This window comes from Parus major, chromosome Z (genome assembly GCF_001522545.3).
Source record: "Parus major isolate Abel chromosome Z, Parus_major1.1, whole genome shotgun sequence".
In the NCBI taxonomy this organism is placed as follows: Eukaryota; Metazoa; Chordata; class Aves; order Passeriformes; family Paridae; genus Parus; species Parus major.
Genome location: NC_031799.1, coordinates 31374418 through 31397558, shown reverse-complemented (window position 1 = coordinate 31397558; position 23141 = coordinate 31374418). Strand labels below are relative to the sequence as shown.

General features: G+C 38.7%; 1 long non-coding RNA gene across 1 annotated transcript; it reads left to right on the top strand.

The window, feature by feature from the left end:
* The first annotated feature begins 1847 nt into the window (after window positions 1-1847).
* LOC107216071 lies at window positions 1848-22629 on the top strand. Its single transcript, XR_001525379.3, has 3 exons — window positions 1848-2363; window positions 3741-3800; window positions 22348-22629. It is a non-coding gene; the product is annotated as an uncharacterized LOC107216071 (long non-coding RNA).
* Window positions 22630-23141: the final 512 nt, after the last annotated feature.

Here is a 23141-nt window from a genome sequence, read left to right as displayed (position 1 = left end):
CTACCTGTGACAGTGCATTATTGCCTGTATTTTTGATACTTGAGTTGGAAAACCAGACAGTCTCAAACCAGTCTGAATCATTTGAGTTTAAACACCACTTACTAAGCTCACCAACTACATTTCATTGAAGGTCTTGATTTTTCTCATGAATCTACAGTGAAAAGAAAAAATGTCAGGTCTACATAACATAGGAAATTCCCTTGAAACAAGCCAAAGTTCTTCAAAATCTTGTAATGTGAAGACGGCCAAGAAACTACTGTAAATGGTAATCAGGCTCTGCAAAGTAGCTGACTTTATGCAAAGCAGGCAAGTGCAGTCAAAACACTTACAGCAATCAATTGAAGTTGTTGGGTAAAGTTTTTTCCATGTCCCATAAATTATTGAACAGTTAATTTCGTCTTTGTGCCTGCAAGACATTCTAGCTTTAGGATGACAGCTTTATCCATTAAAGGGAGTGTGGTGACAGCAGTACAGGGAGTGCTGAGAATGCAGGGAGAGAAGGCCCATTCTCAGCTGCATTACCACTGAACAATGCAGGGATACGTCAACATCTTAATCAATATGCGAGAGTCAATTAATGGGGAAGCACACGGCTTAAGAAGGATCTCATTATTAAGTTCATGTTTAGTCCACCAAATAGATGAAATCAATATAAAGCTGAGTATCATATAGTAAATACAGAACCATACACTCTTACCCAGCCTTTCTTCCCTCATTATTCCTTCCTGGCCAGATTCACACAGTCCTTTTCTGTCTTTCATACTACAAGGGCAGATACTGAGGCAGACAGCAAAACTGACAGAAGCTGAACAGATTGGAAAGGGCCAAATTTTGTCTTCAGAGCCAAGGAGAAAGCCCCTCTGTAGCTCAAAAAGAATCCCTTTGAAAGGAAAGGTGGAATCCCTCAGAAGCCTGTGTTTCTGTTTTTCTCTCTGCTGGAGGTTTCATCAAATCAATGCTCGTACTGAGTCCTGGAAATGCAAGCAGTAGAGAGAACTGTGTTTTTTACAGAAGGGATCTAGGATGCTATCTGGGTCACTCACTGTGTAGATTAATATTCTGGGCAGTTCCATGGTTTTGCAAAAGAGATCAGGATGCGTGAATGGAAGCAAGCATATACATGGTTGACTTCATACATTTATTATAGAAATTACTTCAGATATTTTATCTGCTCCCATGCTTGTTGATTTGGGTTTTTTGGGTAGAAAAGTAAATGGAGCTGAATCAGTACTTCTTGAAGCACAGCATGAATATGCAGAGTATCTGGTTTCACCAATAACCAGGCATTTTTTCTTCAGTTTTTGGCCAGTTGTGGTACTTCAATTTTAAATGGAAAGGTCAGAAGGTGAAAGCAGTGACTGAATATCACGAATTGACTATTTCACTTGCTTGATTTACAGTGGAAGTACTCCTGTCTTTATGTCCTTGAAGATTCAGAAATGTATGGGGAGAAAAAAAGAGAATTAAGAAAGGTGGCTTCTATGAAGTAGTGTGAAAAGAATTAATAGTGTATTCTGATCAGACAGTACAAAAGACTGTGAATGGTAGGTGCTGGTTACACCAAGGTAAAGATGCAAGTTTCAAAAAAAGAACAAAGTCTTTAGAGAGGACATTACGGATCTTCCCTAAAATCAGCTGTAATACTAAGAGTCATTTCCATGGCATAGGTTGGGCTAGCTACTTAGTCTTCAAAATAATCTTTAGATGTGACTGTATTCTTAGTGAGATCCCTGCAGCGCAGAGTAGAAACCCTTAGTCTCTCCATAGTGAGGCCTCAGCCTTGGGAGTGCCCCTGAATTTAGACTTAGATTTTTAAATCGCTTGTCCTGGGTGGCAGAGGATAGCATAGGGAAAGGAGAAAATATGAATGGCGTTGTCAGGGAGAAAACTCCACTTGGTGTCTGGCATCAAGAGGAGAACAGCTGAGTAACTGTGCTTGACGTTAATTGACATTTAGTGAAAGAAGTAAGGACCACCCACGGAAGTGATTTCTTTGAGAGAGGCTGCTGGGAGCTTCCCCTATGCCTGAGACAGGCCAATAGCTGACCAGTTCTGAGAACTGACAACGTTTTCCACCACTGAAAATTAGATCCGCCTCCGTGAATACCATCTTTTAAAAACCCAAGCCCAGGAATCTCTTTTGTTTCCAGCCTCAGAAGGTATCAAAGGTCTGGTGAGGCCGGCCCTGCTCCCCGCAGCCTGTGCGGCCTGGAGGAGGCCGGGCCGGGCCCCGGCGGCTCCCGGGCAGGGGATGGAGGCTGTGGGGAGCCTGGGGCCAGGCTCCTGGGCCAGGCCACAGCTGCTGACATCTTGCCAACAGTGTTTTGCCCTTCTTCTAATCCATATCTCACATGGAAAAATGAGTAAGTACCCCAGTGATTTTAGCCAGCACTAAAACTCACCACACTAACTCAGCCACAGTACAGCCTTAGTGTATACCATGACAGAAGCCAGTGTGGATTGATCAGAAGGTTCAAGAAAAGAGTCTGAGAACATTCTGTTTCCACCTATGCAGAGTGGGAAACCAGTTCTGGTGTGTTTAGGATGTGCATATAGCTGGCAGTTAATGTGCTCTTCCTCCTGTTTTTGTTACCGAATAGGTAATTAGAAGTGTAACACAACATGTTCAGGATGGAAAAGGTGTGTCCTAGACATTTGAAAAGCAAATAAAAATAGTATGATGTCAGTCACTGCATGCAACTTTCTCACCTTTGTCTTTATCAGAGAAAAAAATGTGAGAAAAAATTGGCAGTGTAAAGGGATACTGAAAGCATGACATATTTGTCTGTTAAGTATAAATATGAACAGCTATGGAGATCTGGTGCTATGGTGCTAGGTTTTAACTCCAGTAACATTCATCTAGTGCCAGGAAACACTAGATTTAGTACCTGAGGGATTGCAGTCTCAAATACCTTCTACAATTTGTTTTAATATGTTGCCAAGAATTTAAATTGGTAAAAGCTGGGGACTGACAAAAACTTGATCCCCAAGAGTTTTTCTGGCACAGGTTTATCAGGGAATATGGTGCCATTATTTTTATTATAATTATTTTTTTTTGGTGGTGGTCGGGGAGCTCATTTATAACTCTGTGACTTCTACTCCCAAATGTATTTTTAAAAATCTTAAATAAACAAAGGATTTTATTTTGTTGGTGGCGTTAGGAGCTGTCATTCATTTTATATACAATATGCCTACTTGGATTGTAGTAATTTTAGCATATTTCGTGAAAGATCAAGAGCAGGCAACAAAGAAAAAAAAAAGTAATGTGGGGTACACATTCCATCCAAACCACTACCACCCATCTGGTGCCTCTTGGTGCCTTTCTGTTCCAGTGAGGGATGAACTTACAACGTGTAGTAAAAATAGGCAACTCTTAGGCCCAGTCCTGCCTTCACTGATGTCAGCAATCAGCATCTGTTTTGCAATAAATATGTAATGGGAGCAAGCATTTCACAGGGAAATACAGGCTTGCAAAGGAAAACATGGGCTTCTTTTGGAGACAGACATCTAACAAAATGATATTTAGCCTTTATTGGACTTATTAACCTTTTTAATTTCCCACTAGATAGAAGGTCCCTGTGATATTTGAATGAAAAGCAAAGCCAAGAAACTCCCTTTTATACTGCAGTTACGACAGAAGGACCCAAACTAGTTGATGTAAAATCTAGATGAATTTTATAACGTTGGACAGGATTGCAAAGGGAGATCTAATTTGAATGTGAATTGTGTTGTCTATTTAGCAGGCCAGAGAAACTTCCTTGCCTTGGAGTGAAGACTGTCTGAAGTGCTGCTCTGTGAAGGTGAGGAACACATTCTTGAGCCTCTGACGTTTATGCAACTGACCTGCAAACCCATATCAAACAGGAAACTACAAATAAAGCCTCTGTCAGATAGGTTGAGTCACTTACTCAAGGTAATACAACAAATAAATAGAACAGAAAATAAAATCAAAGAAGTTTCTGGTTCCCAGATTTATGTTCATTCCATCAGGTCAGGTTGTAGCCAACAACAGCACATTGAAAACACAGAAGTAATATATACAATAGTATTGTTATGGTTCTGTATTGCTCTAACATGCCATGACCAAAACTCCCTAAATATACTTTCAAGTTTGCTAAGTAACACTATATAGGGTTTGGTGGTTTTTGGTAAAAAGAATTTGTTATCTTGTCCCTTGAACAGACATAGCATAGCTTGCATGCCCAGAATGCCTCCAATTTTGTTAGATCTCTTGGGACTTGTACTCTTTCTGATACCTGTGTTATGGATAAGCTATTCACCAGATTATTTCTTCCCTGTAGCTCAAAGTACAAGATAAAATTTCTTCCACCTGTTGGGTAAAAAAAAAAAAAATATTGTATAGAAGCTATGTTGGTTTTGGTCTTCTCTTGAATTTTGCTAATAAAAGCACAAGCACAATAGTTTTCTTATTAAAAAAAATTATTGCTGAGGTTTATAGTATGCCTTTACCTTGAAGGAACACAAAACACTTTTCAAATTGCAGCTTGGACCTGGCAAGCTTCTGTGCCCTCACAGCGTCCCGTTGACTTGAATGATGTTCCCAACACATAAAGATCTCTCCATATGGATCCACTTGCAGATCTGGCCCTCAAGGCACAATTTGTCCCTGTGCCAAGAGAATAAAAGCACTTTGAAGAAAGGAAATTTTATACATTTCTGGTCAGACTTTCCACCTGGGCTTTGTGCCTTATGGAAGAACAGGGCTTGTGAGTTTCTAAAAGTGATGGGTCTTCTAGGATCTGCTGAAGAGACCCGCACTAGAGCCCCATTCCTTTTTGGCCCCAATGCAGCACTGATTTCTAAGTAGCCATATTGCCTTTTCTGTATAATTCTCTACATGAAATCTATCTATCCTGGATGCTGTTGTCATTCACCTGAGGGAGCATGCACACCCATGTCATGCACTTTCCATCCCTGGCATTGAGGAGGATGGGATTATGCCCCCTGCTCAAGGGGACGCTGGTAGTGCTAGGGATGACAGTACTACAACTGAGAGTCTGTTCTCAAATATGCCTCAACAGATGACTGAGCATAATCTCAGCAAAGGTCCCTGAGCAGTTTTCCACAGAACTGAGTGATGGGGAGGACACAAGTGCAGCATCAGTACCTTACCCATTCTCTTTCCCTTAGGTGTAACTTATCAATGGGTTTCTCCTGCTCTCCAAAAGCAGAAGTTTTTTGCTTGTACTTTGTAAACAATGTTCAGTCTGTATGATGCCCTGTGGAAGCCACCCATTGACATCACCCATTGACAGTGTGATTTGATAAGTAATGTCCCTTATTTCTGTCATGGGTGGAATTTAGCTGGCTGAACATCCAGATTAGGATCTAATCATTAACAAATTGCATAAAATATCTGAAGACTACAAGGCCAAACATTTTCACTTTAAGCTAACTTCCAGCTACAGCCCACATAAAAGCCCCAGATGTTTGCTTCCTCTGTGTAAAGGTCATGCATAGCCATTAGTATATGTAATTGGTCATGCACTACATATGTAAGTGCATAAACTGCAAAAACAATTTCCAGCAGTCTTCTATGCTGACAATTTCTGTTGCAAGTAGGAAGGAGATAGATCCACCTTATAATTCGTGGGTCTGAAGAGATCAACAGAGGTAAGAACCATGCCTTTTTAGCATGGAAGGGTTAAAATCTTAACAACCTACTTGCAAATTAGCAACCCAGAGAACAAATTCTTAAATTGGGACTTCTGAAAATTGCTTGCAGGTGTGATGTAGCACAGCTTGTCCCACACTAAACTTACAGTAAATTTATGTTAACTTGCCCAGCCATTCAGTTTAGTAAAAACATTTAACAAATGTTTTCACACTGTTTTAGAAGTAGTCAATATATGATTTGTAATGGGAAAGGTAAAATACTCTATCAAAACAAATGCATAAAAGTGTATTATTTTAGACTACATTTAGTGCGAGAAACATGTGCATCCACTAAAATCCCCTGTTCAGCCTTTCTACTTGAAGCATGTGTTCATTAATCGCTTGAATGTTCCACATTGTCTTAACTAGCTAGGAGCATCCTAGCTGAATATGCTCCCCACAATCAACTCAGATCAATGCGGTGGTAGGTCTCCTTTCATCCCTAGTCCAACAACCCCCCTCCAACAACAGAGGTCCTTTGCAGGCACAGAGGCCTGATTTATGTTTAATGCAGCAGTGTTTTTACTGCTTTTGGCACAAGATGTTTGAAAGAGGTGAAAAAGACACACAGGCAAAAGTCTGTTTAGAAAACAATTCCAACATAAGCACCATATGCCTTCAACTCATAGGCTCATTTCCAGGCAAGTCACCACAGTAAGCACAACAATTACCCCAGTTTTTAATTTTTTCTTCCTTAAGAAGTGGATAGGGTGTGGAGGAGGGTAAAGGAAGTAAGTGAGTAGAGAAGTGTTGTTTCCTTCCTATAGGATTTTTTATTGGTTTGGGATTTTATTTTGTTGTTCTGGGGTGGGTTTTTTTGTTTGTTTGTTTTTTGTTTTTCTTTCCTTCTGCTGGTTTACTACCTTGTATCTATCTACCCCTCAGGAGTTTAAAACCCTCAAGTAAGTATTATTAGGCTTTTAGTGTGTATTTTTTAATTTATTTGTGTGTGTGTGTGTGCGCGCGCGCGTGCGTGTGCGTGCACACCTACTTTTGAAGTAGTCAAAACCTCATGCAAGAAGGAGCAGGCTTTCATGGACACTGGTCCATTGGTAGGGATGGCAGTTTACACCAGTAGGGACTATGCCTGTGTACTGTCCCATTCATTCCTAGAAGTGCAGACACCAAGCTCATGTTGCACATAATTTTCTTATTTGGTCAAATATTTCGATACCTACATGAACTATATTTATCTGGACTGAGAAAAGAAAGTCCACGTTGGTAGAATAAACGTACTAGCTACAGCAGGAAAACCAGAAAAAAACAGTGTTGTTGCCCCTTGGTCTGTGTTATTGGTGATCAGGATAAACCCCTTAATCAACTTCACCAAAATGAGTCTGAGAAGACCATGTCAGGGCACAAGGGAGGTGTGACTTTACACAAGAGCGTTATCACTATCTCTACAAGAATTGGAAAGTTAAAGTCTCCCCAACATTCAAGATTGAAGTTGTTTTTATTTTTCCAGTAATTCAAAGCCCTGTGATGTCTGCAACTTTAACAGGGAGCAAAGAGAGATCATCCTTGTGGTACAAAACAAGAGAAGGGCACTGCTTAACCATAAGCAGTAGCCCATTATCATCAGACACCTGGAAAAAAACAACAAGATTTAAAATTTAAACAGCATAGTATCTACAGCTACAGACAATCCATTCCTCTAGCACAAGATGTATATCACTATTATTTGATCAGTAATGGCTGAAAGAGCTCGGTTTCACTTAAATTATTCAATGAATAATAAAACATTTTCGTGATCCAGTCAAAGTATAGAAATACATATTCACTGAATATTTTTTGCATTGAGTCTCAAAAAATGATTTGCAAATAAATTTTGAAGTTTCTTGGCCAGTTCCATTGCATTTAGGCTGTAGGTTCTCCCAGGGTACCCATGCTTTTACAAGTGTGCCTTTCTAGGGTGAAGGAATAACCACCTCTGGGAACATGTGAATCCATGTTAAGTTTGCTGCTAGATCTGCAGAAATAAACAAAATTTATGTTAGGAGTGAACGAGTCTGTAACAGGAAAAGTCTCCTGTATTCCCTCTGTCATGATCTGTACTTGGAAAATATCAAATTCTACTCCAGGTCTTTGTAAGGGACATATCCTTTCTTTTTTTTTTTTTTTTTTTTTTTAAATAAAAAAAAATATTTAAAAAAAAAAAAAAAAAAAGAAAAATGCAAGGAAATTCTTACACAACAGGGGTGCAGAGGAGGAGGAGGATGTATGAAATTGAAAACCCCAAAAGTTAATACGAGTGACATCATCTGTCCAAAGCTCCAAGACACTTTACAAACATCAGCTGACATGTCTGTCACTGAGGAGAGCATCATTAGCAGGAATTTAGCTCAGGATTAACAGCATGCTGGGATGTTAGTTGGCACATTCACAACCATGGCTGCCACACCAGTCAAGGAGTTTCTTGATCTCACAGTGTCATCCTCCTTGGACACCCTCCTCCAAAGTCCTACCTGACAGTACACAATCTTAAAAAAGGATGAAATTAGGTTTGTTTTAAAGATGGGATTTATTTTGTAAAAAAGGCAATGATTCTTTTGTTCAGTACTTCCTTTGTTTTGGTGCAACAGAGATGTCAGCCAAGGGAAAAACAAGATTATCCCAAGACAAGTAAATTCCACTAGTGTGTGATGATGACTGTGCCAGAGTGCTCTGTTACACCAGAAACTATAAGGGGAAAATATTTGTGACAATAACATTGTGACTCCAGAAAGAGAGGAGGCATGGGAGGAAAAAATTCTAGAACAGAATTAGTTAGGGGTCAGGGACTGGGATCATGCATGGCAGGGTGGAACCACAGAAGGAAACACATCTGGGAAAGAGATCTTTTCTGGGGTTCTTTGTTTTTGTTTTTTGTTTTGGGAGGGTTTTGTGGGTTGGTTTTGGTTTTGGCTTTTTTTTGGTGGGGGGGGTTGGCTTCTTGTAGGGTTGTTTGTTTTTTTTTTTTATCTTTACATTTTAAATATTGGGGTTTTTTTCCTTTCCTTTGTTTTTCTGGAAACTGGAGATGGATAACTCCAGTAGACTCTTAGCCTGCCTTGGCTTTTACAGCCTCTGGCCCTGTTTTGCCCCATCTGCCCTTCAGCCACATTTCAGTCTGTATCTGGACAATACTTTGTGTAGGTTCATGAAATCCTATCAATCCACTCTTTTATTTTCAAAGTATCAGGCTAGAAATCTGTCTGCCCCATTGAGTACAAATTCATATGTCCTCTTGCCTCCTCACCCTTTTCTTCTTTTTTTTTTTTTTTCCCTGGCAATTAAAAAAAGTAAAATCTAAGACCAAACAAATCAATGTTTACGGATTTGTAATAAGTTTCTTTCTATTTATTTATTTATTTATTTCCTCTTCAGTCACTAAAGAAGCAGCAGCAACTTGCAAGGAGCAGTTGTTGCCAGAGGGTGAATCATAGCTATATTGATTTGATTATGTAAAAGCTCAGAGGAACCTAAAGCCAGATACAGAAATATCTCATAGTCCAAATCCTGTGGGACACACACTAGTAAAAAAGCAATCTTTATATTGTTCCTGATAAAAGCATCATTAGTTTCCTCACAGTGAAACCATTTCTCTGCTGATACAGTATATGGTTTGCCTTTTCTCTCGAATCCACTCAGATATAATTAACACTCAGTTACGAGACTTCAGGTTTTCTCTGGAGTGTTCGCTTTGAGGCTGTTGAGAGCGTGGGTGCACAATCCTGAGCATCTCTGAATTGCTCACTCACCCTCCTGCAGAGCAGGGGTCTGGCCTGCGGGGCATGGGATGTGCTGCACCTGAGTTTCAGCTCCCTCATTTGCACCCTCAATTGGCTGTTCGCTGGGTCTAAGAAGGCCCAGCACTGGCATCACTGTTCTGTCAGAAAATGTCTCTCAGTCCCCTCCAGGCCTTATACCGCAGCAAAGACACAAAATCACACAGACACACAGACCTGCACAGATAGGCCCATTCTCAGCTTGTCACAACAAAATGCTTGCATATGTGATTTTCTGCAGAGCAGCTCCTTGAAGGTGGGCTGGAAAAAGTAGGGGGCAGAGAGTTTAAACTAAAACATCATGGAGAGCTAAGGATATACATTTTTACTTATGCGTCTATTAATTATACATCTAATATCTGGGCAGACTGAAGCCAGGATAGGCAAATTCACCAATTCCAGGTCTTTCTGTGTATTGTGAAGGAAGAATACAACCCATCTTTTTGAAACCAATATTACTAGTTTGTGCCTTCATTATAAAGATGCATTGTAAGTCAGTCTTCATTTACCTCTGGCTCTCTCTTCCTTATCAATTTCAGTCTTCTTTTGGCCCAAAGAAAGGAAAATACCAATGAACTTTAACATTCCTTGATCAAATCTGCAGTGTAGGACTTGGCTCTAAGATAAGGTAAAGTGTTACCATGATACCAAAGATGATACTAGACAGATATGACACAGCCATGCTTCTTGCTAAAATACTATGTGCTTCAGAGAGGAAACTTCATGTGGGTGAGAGAAGGCAAAGGACAGAAAGACTCATTTTAACGCTTGCACCTGTCTTCTCTTCAAATCAATATGAAGACTCCTCAAGGAAACTGTAAGACATCTGGGAGTTTTGCTGACAACTCTGAAGGATTCATACACATACAATTTGAAACAATGCCAGAAAACTCAAAATGTCTAAATGTGATGATTTGGGGGGATCATTTTACCTAGTTGCAAAAGCCTTTGCAACTGATATTCCAGTATCACTCACATAAGGATGTTTCTTTCCCATACTCTTGAATTGCCAAACAATATGGATTACTATAAATCAGGAAATTATCTTCTCTTTTGTCTGTCTCTCTCTCAGAGCTCATTTCATGTCTTTTTCCTTCTCAGAGCTGTTCCACTGGCTGCAATTCTGGCTGTGTATGCCTTGAAGTGTATGCCTTGAACTCTTCAGATAGCATCACATAGTTACATACAGGCTAAAGCACAACATTTAGGAGACTTGTAAAATCCAGCCTGCTGAGCACTTTGCATAACCAGTGCTTGAGAAGAAAGGGTGTTCACATAAATTATTTACTCAGCCTACCATTTGCAGTGATTTTTCATTATCAACACAGGAATAATTCCAGTGATTTCAGGTATCTTCACCTGCTTCTGCAGTACCCACAAAGGTGGGGTGTGACTGTATGGTACATTAAGTGTAGGATAGCTAACTGTCTGCCTGATTGATTGGTTCAAGTAGGATGGATCACTGCTGTTCACAGCCATCTCTGTCTCTCATTGCAATGTGGTGCTTAATCCGAGAGTGCCACAAAATACTGTCCTCAGTAGTGAGAGCTGACACCACTTCAGGTCTCTCTGGTAGTGCATTGTCTCTGAATGTCTTTTAGCACAAAAGTGAAAACAAATCTCATTAAAAGAGATCTTCAGTTCCTGGAGAAGCAAGTTATTCACCCATCTTTTACACATTAGCATAGGAAGTTTCTAATAAAATAAGTGCATGATGATATGGTGTTTTTACACCTGATACAGTTGAACCACATGAATTAAGAGTCTTGTTCTGACAAACCTATCGTCTTTGGTAGTTTTAATTGTAACTTAGAAGAAGATTTAACCTTTTGCATGACCTTTGCAATTTGAGTGGTCTGCTAGCATGGCCTACAGCATTACAAGTCTGTTCAAACCATCCATAGGTATTTGTCCCTTCTGTTCTCTCAGCATTAAAAAAAGGTAGGACTGACACCTCACTTTTGGCGAAGAGAAGTGCTCACATTTGATGGACGATGTGATTTGAACATATTTGTGCTAAAACAAAACCTAAGACTGCCTGGATCCACTCTTCTCTGAAATCCTCAAAAACTTTGACCCAAGAGCAGCTGATACATTCAGAAACAAGGCACATAAGAAAACCTTATGTGAGAGAGACCAAAAAAGCCCAAATTATTTTTTGCACAAATGCTGCAGTTTGGGAGCAGCTGACACAAAATTTTGTTTTTAATGGATTTACTGACTGAATACTTTTTAATTAGAAATGTTCTAATTAGAATTCACTTTCATACATTATAAACCAAAAAGATAGAGTTCATCTTAATTTATCTAAAAATATAACATTTCTGTTTTAGAGGGAACTTGTGCTTTCCACTCACTGAAGTTATTATGATTGTCTTTCTTGTCTGTAGCAATCTGGGTCTTTCTTCTGTACAAAAACCAGGCATGAATGTAAGCACCAAAGAAAACCTGTGACCAAAGCTACTGACACATATGAAATTACAAAATGGCTAAATGTGTAAACTCAATTTGATAAGTCTTGCGTCTGAAAATGTGACAAACAGAATTGGTTAACTTCATATTAAAAAACCATCCATATGTTTTGGGTTTTAGTCTACATCTATTCATCAAGAAATCCTTATTTTACAAAAATACGTTCTCACATTGAATAATGCTCAGTTCATTGGCTTATTCTCTGCAAGAATTAATAAACCCCTGAAAAATTGCTGTGCACAACAGCTTTAATAGCTCTGTCCGGCTGCTTCCCAGTCTCTTCCTCTGGAAAATAAAGCAAACTCTAACTATAAATCAAGGCCACTGAAATGAAGGCCAGTTGCACATCACAGAGAATGATTTTATAGGTAGAACGTGGGCTTGCTAATTTCTAGAATAAATTATTGTGCTTTATTGAAAGCAGTTCCATTTACACACTCTTAGTTGAAAAGACTTAAAAACAAAATCACAAGCCCAGTTATAGGCTAATTTTAACATGTCTCTTTTTTTTCCAGGCAGTTCTCAGTATAAAATGTTTAGCTGACAATGTGCCAGGAAATCTGTTTCATTAAAATAAACACCGATACACTTATTGTGAAGTTATCTCACTTATAATATCAATGATCTTTAATAGAGTTGTTTTATTACTGGAATAACATTTCTGTCTGACAAGTCTGGAGTCAATATTTAACAGATTTAGGTCAGAAATCGTATTTCGCAATAGGATTTTCAAAAACCTGGGAAGACTGAATTCTGACTGCAAACTCATAAAGTAGGTTTACAGATTACAAAATGAGCATTTTCATAAATATGCATGTCTCATAAATATTTGAGAAAAAAATGAAATGAGATCCAATATCTAAATGATTGTCTAATTAATAATTCTTTTGATAGGGTAGTCTTGAATACATATTAAACACGTGAGAAGAAAGAGAAAAAGAGAGAAAGAAGGAAACAAGGAAGAAGGGAAACAAGGAACGAAACAAGGAAGGAAAGAAACAAGGAGGGAAACAGGAAGAGAAGGCAGGCAGGTGGGCGGGCAGGAGGGAGGGAGGGAGGCAGGAAGGCGGGAAGGAAGGCAGGAAGTGCAGAAGGAAGGAAGTGCGGGAGGAAGGAAGTGCGGAAGGGAGGAAGTGCAGGAGGAAGTAAGTACGGGAGGGAGGGAGGGAGGGCTCTTTGAAACAGTAGCAAGATTTTTAAATCCTACTTCTCCATTTTAAAATTTCAAAATCAGTCAAGAAGACCTTTTAACCTCATCAATATTATATGAAAGTCCTCACACGTACAGCCTGTTGCACATGAAAGATTGCTGTTTGATTCCCGGCACAGCTGGGGTCCAGGGCTTCAGGCAGCAGGACTACATGAATTTAAGAACACTTCTACTTGAGGAAGTATAACTCCTGAGCAGGAGGTTGCAGGAGCATGCTGATGATGACCTGTTGCATGGTCCTGCAATTCATCTTTGAATGGGATTTCTACCCTTGTTCAACATATGAAGTTCCAGTATAGCCAGAGTGCTTTAAAAGTGATTCCCAATTTTTTATCACAAAAGGAAGCGACACAGTCATTCCACAGTCAATTGAAGTCCTCAATTTCCTGTAATTTGCAAGTATTTTGATGGATAGTTTGTTGACAGAGTTAAGAAATCCCTGACTCTTGGATGAATAGTCATTCCCCATGGAATATAAGAGATGTATTTATTATTTTCTTTAGACTGTAGTTCCACTGTTAGGGTTTTTATCACCAATGTAAAGAGAAGGAATAGTGATGTCAAATAACTTGTGTAGTGAGATTTTTGTTTAGTTAGTCATCTGATTAGGCAGAAAATTAGATTTATGAAGAATTAAAGGAAAGCAACAAGCAACCCCAATGTCTTCCACAGAGCTTTGAGACATTAAAGTTGAATAGGTTTAGCAGGAGTATGGAGGGAAATACCTCTCTTGGCTGGCAGAGTGGAGACAGAGATGTATACCAGTGGACCATGTGGCTTTCTCCCTGGAGAAAGCAACAGAGCTGTAATTCATAAACTGTTGCTCTGGTTACTGCCTAATTCCTTGAGTTGCAACAAGATCTTCATAGTCCCTCACAGCTCAATGTTCACCCATCATTCCCATACCTAGGAAATCACATCAGAAATGCAAAGTCCATAAAATCAATGGAGAAAAAAGTTTGTTTAAGTCTGAGTCATCTCTCTAACCTTGTGATTTTCAACTAAGCTGTTGTTTGTCAACTTTTGTTGACATTGACAAGTACTGCTATTTATGAAGTTACTGTACTTGTTCACCCATGAGATTATTGACTACAAGACATTTTTGCCTTTTCCTCATACCACATAAACTTCCTCATCTGTTCCCTAGTGTAAAAAAAAAACCCTGTAGTTTTACTTAGAGTCACTCAAGAATTACAGCTCCTGCTGCATTTTCAGAATAGTTAAGAGAATGGGTTTCTTTCCAAGGAGTGGTGCTAAAGATTCAAGATATCATAGTCCTCTATCCTAAATCTCTGTTTCACATACAAAACAACATGCCCAGAAAAATGCAGCCAAGGTGCATTAAAAATAAACAAGAGATAAGCAAGGAATGCAGCTCTTTTCAGAAGTTCAGAAGAACTCCTACCTTCATGGTTTGTGAAGAAGTAAAAGATTTGCAAGATACCAAGAGTAAGAAACTTGGCATTTTCTCTCAGATTCTGCACAACAGGGACATGGACATCTGAACTCATCAAGGTGGTCAAGCATTTACCAGGGTGAGGACTACACCCCTTCTTTGTTATGAAATATGGATCCAGAATTTCAAGTTATAACCAGGAAATTATTTCTATGAAATGTGTAAGCGCAAGGATCACATCTGCTCTCAAAGGTGTTTGTATCTGTAATATTATCAGTTAGCTCAGAAATTGTTTTCATTATAAATTGTCTGGGTTTATGAGCACAAAGGTGCATTTGTATAATTTTAGCATTGCAAAATTAGAATGCAGTTTTGATCATTTTTTCCATGGCTGTAACCATTGGCTTTTGTGTCCTTACAGCAGCGAAAAGACTTTATCCAGACAGAACTGAGCTCTCTGAAAGTTGCACTGTGGCTCTCCTAAATATCTCTAGTAGAAGATGAAAATGTGTATCTTGCTTTTGGTCTCATCTCCTTTTAAGCTGAAGAAAAAATCATTATCCCTAGTAAATAGTACATAATCAGTACTTAGGTGCTATAGTCAAAGGCATTTTACAAATGTAAATTGTAGGTATATTATTTTCATATTAAGAAAATTAATTCAACTCCAGACATGTTATGAGTAAAGAATGGATATTTTGGAACTTGAAACTGATCAGCAAAAAATAACTAATAGAAAGTATAACTGGCTGGTCTCAAAGTATTGCAAAATTCTGGTTTTGATTTCTGTGGAGATTTCACGTGTTTTAAGAGATGTACATTTTTTATGGCCTTCGTGCAATTAAATGATGAAGTGTGTCATTCCTGGACACAAACAAAACAATGTCCTCAAAGCATCTTCCACTACTACAGTGTAAATAAGTAATAGTACCTCACATGCCGTAGTACCGAATAGGGGAGAGATGTAAGTGGAATGACTAAGTTTTTTTAATCCAATAATATTTCTCTATAAGGAGAGGGTAAGCCATAATCAAATTGTGAATTAAATTCTTTCAGAAGACTTAAAACAGCAGGAGGGTAGGCAGCAAAATTTGGGGCCAAATGTATGAAATATATGGTAAGCAAAATTAGCATTTAGCACCAGAGCAGAATGAACCCAGTGAAATCACAATGCTCACATTTGACAGCATTAGAAAACTTCATAACAAAACCACCCCAAATAACTCTAACTGCCATCTTCCCTAGCAATATAATCAGCAAAGAGGTTCTGTAAGATATGAAGTCTGAAGTACCTGCATGAATTAGCAGCACTTCAGCAGAAACAGCAAAATTGGTCTGCCATTACAGCTGAAGAAATAAATTGAACACCCTCCTTTAACAGAAGGAATTTTGTATTAACAAAATCCATATAAAAGTTTATTTAAAAATTAAACAAAAAAAAAATCAACAAGCATAATATACGATATATTTGCATGTACCTTATCCTTGTAGATTAATACCAGCTCTGTTTCTCCCCCACCCTCCACCTTCAGGAGGAGAAATGTGAAGTTGATGAGAGACCAACAACACAAAAAAATGTTAGGTGCCTGAAGAACTAACAAATGTTTGTCAGATTCTTTTACTTACAATCTGACATGCAAAACCTAAAATACGTCATACAAATGAGGTCCCTGCCCAGCATCCTTTGCCAATCAACAGTATTTTTCTTCAAGGGTTTCATTATCATATGCCCTTGAAAAATTCTGATTCTGAGGGGCTCTGGAGGGCCTGCAATATTACTTAATAACATTTGAATTGTATGTTAGCTTATTGATCTACAATGTGTGCCATTTGTACAGCCTGGCAATTAGTTTAAAGTCTAAGCAGCTGGGATTTCTGTTTCAAATTCTGATGTTCACTTGCTATGGGACATAAGGACAACTGCTTATGTATGTGTTATGAGGGTGAAATTAAAAGGCTTATTTGACTTAAAAAATTTCAATCAGTCTAAAGGAGTGTAGGAACTATTGGGTAAAATCTTCAATACTTTCTAATCTTGGTAGCTATTCAAATAGCTCCCAAAGCTATACTATTTGAGTGTCTACAATACATAGGTGCTATTTCATCTATTCTGATAAGGAATTTATACATAAACCAATAGAAAAAACAAGCCTTAAAACAAAATAAACTAAAAAAAGTCTATGTAAAGAAATAATAGTGCAACAGACAGACAAATCCAAGCCAAATGAAAATTAACTTTAAATGTTTGCCCTCTGCAGTATATCGTGTTCACACAACCAATTAAAAGAAATGCCATCTCGTTTGGAAAATATCTATTGATTTCCCAGTTCATCAGATCAGCTTGATGTGTCCGGCAATGGCTCCTATGACATCATCAATATTTTTCTATTTAGAATAATGACTTATTTTATATGCCAAGAGCTATAAAAAAGTCTATACACATATATTTCTAAAGACATCAGCTTAAAAACCATCTTGATTTCCCTCCTTAACATACAATATTTTTTATCCAACTTTTAAAAAAAATTTGGGACCTTGCCATGAGATTCATTTATGAAACTCAGTAAATTTCTTTAGTTTATAAACTGACCTCTAAATCATGTTTCCCCTATTAGATGCTGTCGCTTTGGCCTGCATTTGGGGTCCAAATTACACACATTTTTCTTTTAGATTATGCAGAACACATTTCAGAGAAATTCTCCCAGCCCTGCTTCCCCCCTCCTTCTTTCTTCTTTTCCAGCCTCCTGTATCTTTTAACTGCTACATATTACCTCTAAATCTTTCTACAGAGTCAAAAAGGCATCCATTCAGTTAGATGTTTATTCTGTTCAATTCACTCATGTATGTTTTTTAAGATACACTTACAGCTGACTCCCAGCCCAGTTTCTAGCAATGGAAAAGAATATTTATATGCCCAGGACATAGGTGCACCTTTAATCAGACCTCTCCATAGGGCCAATTGGCATATAAAAACCGGGCAAAATCTGGGCCAGGAACCAGCAATGAGACAGTTCTCACATCTAACCCCATGCAATTCTTTCTTCCAATATTCTCACTCTGGGAATGGGGGAAGTGGAAGAAATTCCTTATCTTTCCCACTTCTTTCCAGCGTATTCATCACGACAGGCTCTCAAGTTCCCCTCAGACACTATTTCATCATGGGCCAGGATACAGTTTAGCAAGCTCAGAAAGCCCCCTTCCCCTGGAATTGCAGAAAAATGGAGTGTTATTGCTATTTTTGAATATTCCTGGTTTGGACTATTTCTGTGGAAATCGGCCTTTTTCAAAGGACGTGGCCTGGGGTACCCTGTGCAAAGCAGGCTAAAACACAGTGTTTCTACCCTTGCAGCAGGGCTGAGTGACACAGCTCTTCTGCCACTGGCAATGCCATCACATACTCAAACTCTGTCTGGGACACACCACAGCACTCTGAATACTCTAAACAAAGCACGTGGCTCCAAACCCAGTAATTTATCTTACCATTTCGGTAGTCCCTGGAATGTGGTTTGCTGACCTCTGGTGGTTATCCAAGCTACAAGAGACGTGGCTCGCCTATCGGACCTGGAAAGTTAAAAAGGAAAATTTATTAACTCCTAAGGGAGGTGCAACCATGGTGTTAGACAGCGGGAAAAACTGAAGATTTAAATCCCAGGTTTCAGAAGCTACTGTGCTATGCTGCTGGCAAATTAAAGTGGAAGACTTAATCCTGTGTTGATTTATCTTGGTATCATTTTACCCAGCAAAAAGAACTGAAGTAAACAAAGCGGAGTGGTAGCTTCTGTGACACATACACTCTCATCTAGGTTGTTTCTTGGCTCATCACTCTAATTCCTGATGGCCCCGTGTTCTCAGGAGAAAACTCTGATGCCCTCTAGCACCAGACTCAGAAGGGATTCTTATAGTGTCAGGTGCTTAAGGCCACAAAGGCTGAAGAGCAGGGGCAAGCCATGTCCTTCACAAGGTTACACATAGTCTGTCGCAATAAAACTCTGGGTAAGGCTAAGGATTACCTCTACTGTTTTGTGCCTAAACCCTTGGTTTGAACTTTTCTTTGAAAGCAAGTCTAAGGTGAAACTGAGTCAGCAACAGTGTATGCAGAGCCTGAAGAAGGCCAAGTCCCCTGAACCATATTCACCTCATGGAGATGCACTGCTTCCCCCTCTGTCCCTAACAGTCCTCCCTACCACACATTGCCCAGTGACTCAGTGAGCAGCCCAGGATTGCATTAAATTCATCCTTTAAGAATGAAAAAAAAGCAAGCCCTTCATCTCAGACATTATTAAAGTCTGCTATGAGTCATGTTTGTCCTTGGTTATATTCCTTCCAAGGAAGTATTTTCCTCTGCCCATGGAAATGTACACTAAATATAAACACAGCTTTCTCAGTGACATTTGACCAGTTTAATGACTATACCATCTTCAAGGACACTTTCTGTTCTCATGTACTGAGTCCAGATTGTTTCTATTTGCATTTTTCTGACAGAATAGTGGCTAAAACAGACTACAGACTATTTGAGTCTGAAATAACTTCTGGTTACATGACTGCCTGAGATTTTCCATTTAAAAAGTGACAAACATTCTCTCCTTTTTATTGTTACCAGTCAACATGCATTACTCAATTCAACACTGTATTGTCTTATCTATTTTTCTAGCTTTGTCACTGATCCCATAAACTCCCTATCTGTTAGCAATGCTTCTCATGATTTGTTGAATAACAGTGAATTATTTGATATAGGCAATACCAAAAAGGATTCCAATGAGTATCCTTTTAAGATCAATCTACTGTAAAAAACTTCCTCCAAATAAATTTTTTCAGCAGAATCCTGACTTAGTAGGGATAGACTTCTATGTTAGAAAATAATGTAGCAGATGGTCAAGAGGATATCTGGGTATCATGCTTCTAGAAAATGAAAAACCACATCCACACTAACCATTCTACAAATGACATTAAACTCATGTTGTGCTAAAGAAGCATAAAAATAGTGTATGAATATGGCTTTAAGGTGAGTACCCTGACTTAATTTACACTATTTTTCTGGACTCTGAACCTATAGAATTCCACCCTTACTGGTTACTTTTGGCACAAATTATCTATGTAAAGAGTTTGGTCTCAATTCTCTTGCGTCACCAGGTGTAAGCCAGCATTTTCAGTATCTGCTAGGTGAGACAATGGTTCATTTCTTTATTAAGGGCTAAAATTTGTCCTCTGATATGTGTGAATGGCTCCCAATGAAGTAAATGAAAATGTCAATTAATTATTTAGCTTAGTTACAGGGTTATAACCAGAGCGATAATGAGAAGAAATTAAAACAAGAAAAATTTAGATTCACTATCAGAAGAAAATCCCAGGCAGTGAGACTATTTGCATACATCTGTGTCTCAGTTCTTGAGCTAGATCTGGACTACACTTCTCCCATCATCATCATAACATTAGACAGTACAGTAATTTCTCAAGGGAAAAGAACACTTGGGAACATTTAAAGTAGATTGGAGAAACATCAGGAAATATAGCACAGAAATCAATTCCACATTAACAGGAAGATATAGTGGTTGATCTTTATCATCTTTGCATTCCACATCTTATAGCTTGTTTCCAGCTCCAGGATATAGAAGTCTGAGGAGGTGAAAGGAGGCAGTTGTAGTTACTGGGTAAAAATAAATACTTCTGCTCCTTACAACAAGCAATCTCCTCTATGGGAAGTGCCTGGAGCCTAAAGAAGGAGTTTGCCACTTTTTTCTCAGCAATGAGAAAAAGCAGATTGATCAAGCCAAGGCAGTCTTATTGTTCAACCTGGAGTGTCCTTCACATGCAAGATACACAGTTGTTACCACCACCAGAGGCAATCTGACAGTGAATCAAGGTGGCTCTGTATGTTGCCATGATGTGTGTCCGTGGATAGGTAAGCCTTGCCCTTCCTGTTGAAGTCCACCAGAGGAAGCCTGCTGACCCTTGGGATCATTCAATGATGTTTAAATCAGAAGCAAGTCACACAGACAAATAGTGCAGCAGTCCCACAGCTCTGTAATCTAACTCCAGAAATTTTGCAGTCTGCTTCCTTGAGACAGGAAAAGAGTGCACTACATTTGTGCAGCTTGGGAAACTAGAACACCACTCTAAAAATTGCTTCTGCTAACCTTGCCTTTAACACAGAATATGTACATCATCTTCAGCATTTGAATAAAACATGGAATCATATGTCCTTAGGACAAAGAAGTAGAATATCAGATGCAGAGGGAAATGTGTGAACCATATAGGGCTAAAAACTGTTCTGCAAATACACTCTCACATGCATATTCTAAAACATGGCAGCAGAAATGATGGGAAAGACTTTATGTTTTCTGATAATACAGCTCTTTGAAGCACTGTTAGCATACTTTCTTTCTCTCCATCATGTCACACAGGACAAGGAATGGGACAGGGCCCCAGTGGTTCTCAATTCATAGACATGCCATACAATCCAACAAGCCAGCTTTATAAAAGCATACTGAATGAGGCCCTCTGCCTGCAAGGGAAATTTAATTGGATTTCTTTATATCTTGCAACAATCCAATGAAAAATTATATAAGAATAGCATGATTCAATTTCAGCATGCACTTGAATAATAATATTTTTTAAAAGAAAGAATTCTTCATGCACATTCAGAACAAGAAAAAAAGAAGAAAGGTAAAAATGAAAACAAAGTAAACCAGCAGTTTTCAATCCAAACACACAGCCTAACTGCATAGCCTAACTTTATTCACAGCAGCACAGACATTGTGTGTGTCATTGTCCCAAGTCAGGATATAAAAGCACAAATTATGTACCATTCGATGTGAGCATATAAGTTTTCATAGCTTCTGGATTTGACTTCCAGGAATAATAATGGAGTCTTTCATATTTTCCTCGTACTCTGAATCAAAGGGACTAAGGAAAGAAAAGAAAATATTGCTTCATCCAGTTATCAGATCCACCTCAATGAATAATGACAAATTTCAAGCATTACAGATTTCTACTGCTTGGGTGTAACTGCAGTATTTCTCTGCTTTTCATCATAGTTTACATGCATTTTTCACATTAAGTAGTAGTCAAATACAACCACACAATCTTTGAGTTTCTTAAGGATACATGCAAGGTGTTTGGAAGTGTGCTTCTCTGTGTGTGTGTGTAGCTGTGTAGCATACATGCCTAACGCTTTTATCTAATAGGGCAATGAAACTGGTGAAGGATCTAGAGAATAGGTCATATGCAGAATGGATGAGGGAGCTGGGGCTGCTTAGCCTGGATAAAAAGGAGGCTCGGGGTGACCTCCTGTCCCTCTACAACTGCCTGAAAGGAGGCTGTAGCAGGGTGGGTGTCAGCCTCTTCTCCTGGACAGCTGGCAGCAAGGCAAGGGGAAGTGGCTTCAGTCTTTACCAGGGGAGGTACAGGTTAGACAACAGGATAAATGTCTTCACTGAAAGGGTGATTAAGCATTGAATGGGCTGCCCAGGTAGGTGAAGTCCCTGTCCCTGGAGGTGTTCAAGAAGCAACTGGATGTGATACTTAGTTCTAGGGTATTGTTGACAAGGTGGTGATGGGACAAAGATTGGATCTGATGATCCTGAAGGTCTCTAACAACCTAAATGATTCTGTGTTTCTAAATACTATGTGAAAAGTGGCACCTAAATTGACAACTGTCTGTGGATTTCTTTTACATCCAGATAGAACAAATTATTATTCCAATGGTAAATTCAAATTATTTTATTGCATTTAATGTAAAGTGAGAAACAGGCCTCAAATTATAATCATAACTACTACTTAACTTTACTTAAGTTGAAACCTGTCTGTCTTTTATTCTTGTCTTCCAGTGCACAAGTTTTGGACTGGTAAAAGTACTTTGCATCATTTTCAGTGACTTCAGCACACAAGGAGGGAACAAATGAGATTTATGATCCAGAAAAGAGCAAAAGGAAGTTTGAAACTGTAGAATGAACACGTTAGTTTTATGCTTCTGGTAAAATTATCATTAATCTCAATAAGAATGATATTGATAATAAAGATTTATCATTAGTTTTTAAAAAGAAGGCTGTCTGTCATACATGACTGCGCTCTTTTTTAGAAATTACAGTTCAAAACCTAAAGCCTTTGAAATAAAATGTAATATCAAGTGCATAATATTGCATAAAATGGTAAATTTTGTGATCAAGCACATGACATTGACTTGCAAAACACACAGACCAGTGTTACAGCTGAGATCCCTCTCTTCTGTAGCTCTCTTATTAACATTTTTTATTTTAAAATTTCTTCTATGAAGTTCTTTTAGAAACAGCATTCTTATCCAGAGGGTCCTGGTATTTGTCTTGCTTCAGATTGATGCCAGGATGGTTTATGCCCTTATATTTATTGATACTTGAAGGATTGCCTCAGACAACCTGCCCCCACTTTTCAAGTACAGAGGCTGTCTTGAGGCTGACAAATTCCTCTATTATAGTATGTTTTGACTACTAATCTGAGGGTTCAAGCCCCACAGTAGTCTATAACTAGCCTCATACTTTTGATGTTTTCCCCCCACTAATATTTAATTTTATGCCCTTCTGAGCCTTTGCTTTGGAGGAACTATATGAAGATTGTTATTCCTAAAAGAGTTAATATTTCAGGGAAA